The sequence below is a fragment of the Triticum dicoccoides genome, chromosome 3B (genome assembly GCF_002162155.2).
Source record: "Triticum dicoccoides isolate Atlit2015 ecotype Zavitan chromosome 3B, WEW_v2.0, whole genome shotgun sequence".
Lineage (NCBI taxonomy): Eukaryota > Viridiplantae > Streptophyta > Magnoliopsida > Poales > Poaceae > Triticum > Triticum dicoccoides.
In genome coordinates, this window is record NC_041385.1 from 702,770,277 (window position 1) to 702,774,294 (window position 4,018).

General features: G+C 60.5%; 1 pseudogene; it reads left to right on the forward strand.

Annotated features, from left to right (window-relative positions):
- The first annotated feature begins 1,565 nt into the window (after positions 1-1,565).
- Positions 1,566-4,018, forward strand: part of LOC119279825 — a 15,200-nt pseudogene continuing 12,747 nt past the window's right edge.

The window sequence follows — 4,018 nt, forward strand, 5'->3', positions numbered from 1 at the left end:
ATAGCAAATTAGGCTTGCAAAATCCCAAAAGCTCTCTCCACATCTTTTTTAGCCACCGCGTGAGCATTTTGGAAATCAAGATATTTCTTACCTTCCGGTTTTTTCAATGACTTCACCAATGTTTGCCACTTTGGGTAGATGCCATCCGCAAGATAGTAGCCATGGTTGTATGTATGACCATTAGCTACAAACTGCACCGGTGGCAGTTCACCATTTGCAACCTTACTTATCAGTGGTGACTGGTTGACAACGTTGATGTCATTCAAACATCCAGGATTCCAAAAAAAGCATGCCAAATCCAAGTCTCGTGATCGGCCACCGCTTCAAGGATTATAGTGGAACCCTTTTTTTGTCCGTGGAATTGTCCATGCCGTGCCTTTATACAATTGTTCCAACTCCAATGCATGGAATCTATTGAGCCAAGCATACCTGGGAACCCGTGAACTTTGTTCATCTCCAATAGCCTTGCGACATCTTCAACATTGGGAGTTCTCAAGTACTCCGGGCCAAACACTTGCACAATTCCTACTGCGAAGCGCTTGACACACATGATGGCTTGGTTCTCACCCATGGCCAAGTGGTCATCAACTAGATCAGCCGGAATACCGTATGCCAACATACGCAAAGCAGCTGTCACCTTCTGAAAGGTGCTATGCCCGAGCTCTCCGGCGGCATCCCTCCTCTGCTGAAAAAACCGATCATGGCTCGCTAGTTTCTCTGCAATGCGCCTGAGCAACTCGGTGCTCATCCTAAACCGGTGACAAAAGTACGACTCGGGGTATTTGGGATTCTCCACAAAATAGTGCCTCATCAATCTGTTGTGGGCATCAATCCTATCCCTCCAAATTTTCTGCCGACCCATAACCGAACCACCGTGCTTCGGTTTTCTATTGATGTGCATAGCTAGGATCATTGCAAGATCCTCCTCCTCTTCCATATCAAATTCTTCTTCAGAAGAGTCATAGCCCGAACTCATCTAAAATGTTCAAAACTAGGCTATAAACAACATGCACCAAATTTCATGCAAAAATGTGGAAGTTGGAAACAATACATACCTTGCGGGCCTTTTGTTGAACACCCTGCGCCGCCGAAGCGGCGATGGGCGGCCGGGCGCTGTTCATTGGAGACTGTCGCGCGCGACGTGCGGCGCTGACTAGAGAGAGAGGGACGAATCCGCGGCCGCGCGGGAAGAGACCGGGGAAGCGCCGGAACAATTGCTGAAAAAATGGGGTGGCGCGGGGCGAAGGGGGCAGCGCGGCTGGATGGGTAGGTGGAGTTGCGAGTGAGGGCTCGAGATTCCAGCGCGCGGGAGCGGACGCAACAAATAAGCGGCACGCGGTGGCATTTTCGCCCGTGCGCTGAATTACATATGCCGTGCGCACGATTTTTGCGCGTTCGCTGGAGCGCCGGGAACGGTAGCACACGCGCTAAAACCACTACTTTTTTTGCACGACGTGTTTATAGCGCGCCTGTTGGAGATGCTCTAAGCGATCAAAGTCACTGCTGGTGACCGGGCAGAGCCGAAGCCGCCGGGCCCGGAGGAGCGACATCGCCCGCCGACAGCCATGGACACCTTCTTCTTGTCGCACGGCTCGCCCTTGCTGTCCATCGACGAGACGATCCCGGTGCAGAGCTTCTTCAAGTCGTGGCTGCCAGCGGCCGTCGTGGTCCCGGAGCCGCCGCGCTCCATCCTGGTGGTGTCGGCGCACTGGGAGACGGACGCCCCGGCCATCAGCGTCATCCGCGGCCACAACGACACCATCTACGACTGGCTGAAGAGTGGTAGCCCTTTGTGTCATTTGTCGTGGTAGCCGAGAGTGTAGGTGGTGGAGCCGTGGTCGAGGTAACCGTGCGAAGAATGTCGTGGTCGATCTCGAGTCGGGGTAACCGGTGTCGAGGAAGTCGTCGTGGAGCCGCGGGCGCAAAAAGGCACCGAGTTAGTCTGGGCGTAGTGGTGTCGAAGTAGTGGTGCACGGAAAGGAAATGTTGTTGACAACGCGTCGCTGCGGGTTTGCCAAGCCCGGGGACACATCGTAGACGAAGGCACACACCGGTGTTGCCAGCATCGGGCATGCGTAGATGGACGAAGACGAAGTTGACGAAGCGTCGCACTAGGCTTGCTAGGCCCGGGGACACGTCATGGACGAAGGCACGCGGCGGTGTTGCCAGCACCGGGCATGCGGAGGCTGGGACCTACACGAGTTGTACGCCATGTCGAAGAAGTCGGAGAGACCAGCAGAGAAGAACTCGACGACGATTGCGGTGTCCATCGGTGCGGGGCCGATGTCGCTAACCGTGGTCGGAGTAGACGAAGTGGTCGAGGTAGATGATGGCGACGCTGGCAACGGGCTGGTGCTGGACGAAGATGAAGGGAGTTGGACGGTCGGCGGCGGCGGCTACGAGGGTAACAGTGGCGGCGGCCGAAGAAGAGCGATGGCTGCGGCCTGACGGCGGCAGCGGCAGCTATGTTAGGAGTGCGGCGGCGATGCTCGAAGGAGGCGAAGAACTCAATATCATGACGAAGACCGACGCGGACAGTGGCGTTCCCGCGCCAAGGAAGGCGGCACGACGCATACCACGTGAGGTCAACGCGCAGGGATGACGGAGTGGACCGCGGGCCGCAGCGCTACGGCCCGAAGGGGTGACGCAGCGGCGGCGGGCAGGTCGGGGCGACGGCGGGAAGACCTCGGGGCGGCGGTAGGGACCGCGGCTGCGGCACGACAGTCCGAAGGGGCGGCGCGGCGAAGGAGCGCGGGTCGGTGCAACCGCAGGGGCGGCCTCGAGACGGCAGCGTGGATCGCGTGCCACGCTCGCTACGGCCCCACAGGGCGACGCAGCGGCGGCGCGAGGGTCGGTGCAGCCACGGGGACGACCTGGAGCGGACGACCTCGGGGCGGCGGTGGACCGCGAGCCGCGGCACTACGGCCCAAAGGGGCGACGCAGCGGTGACGCGGGCCGGTGCAGCTGGGAGAAGAACCACGGGGCGGCGGCACTGTGGCCTGATAGTGCGACACAGCGGCAGCCCGTTGCTCGACCGGTAGAGGGGTGCGCTGAACTCGGGACAGTCTTCACGGGGCCTGCAGAGGCGCGCGCAACCGACATGCCAGGTCAGTCGCACGGTGTAGATGAGGCGGATCGCGGCGGCGGGCGACGCCGCTCGATGGAGACAGAGTGGTGGCGGAGTCCGAGATGAAGCCGACGATGACGGACGGCGTGGGACGACGTGCGAACGAGCGTGTAAGCACTGGCACCCGGGCCACCAAAGCACCACCGGCGCCCGGGCAGCGAGGCCCGAGCGACCAACGGAGCAGCAGCGCCCGTGCTCAAGGCAGCCGATGGCCCTGACACAGCCGGCCCGACGTAGCCGAGGACGAGGCCAGCGAGGTAGACCGATGGGCCGCCGTGCAGACGCGACGGAGGCGGGTGGCGTGGATCGATTGGCGGGCCGACGTGCGAGCGGCGGCTATGATTGGCCGCCACATGGCGCGAGGCCTCCGAGTGTAGGCGATGCAGGTGTCCCAATCGGAGCACGACGGTGACGGCCGGCGCAGGGCGACGGGCGGGCCGGCGCGCTGACGACGGCCTTGAGGGCTGCCTGTCGCGCGAGGCCGCCGGGTCGGTGAAGTAGCCGGCCGGTCGTGGCGGTGTCGGAGTAGAGGCGCGGGGTGTCGACGTAGGCGGCGGGCGACGCAAACCGATCAAGCATAGATCGGAAAACCAAAAAGAAGAAAACGCCGATTAAAACGACCGGCGAGAGAGCAAAAAAATCTGGAGCAAGGGCTTGGGAAAAAGACTCTCTTGTGCAGCCGGCCAACACGGTCGGCAGATGAACTCTAGGTATGGGAGGCGCGGCCCCCGGCAGCGGTCATGGAGGCCGACCGCCCCAGGGGCGGCGTGCGGGTGCGGAAACGGCGGCGGCTAGGGTTTAGAACCCGGAGATTGATACCATGTTAGAAGGGAGATAGGGATTTGGTGGAATAGTTCGTTGTTTTGCTTGAGCCTCGTGGGCATATATATA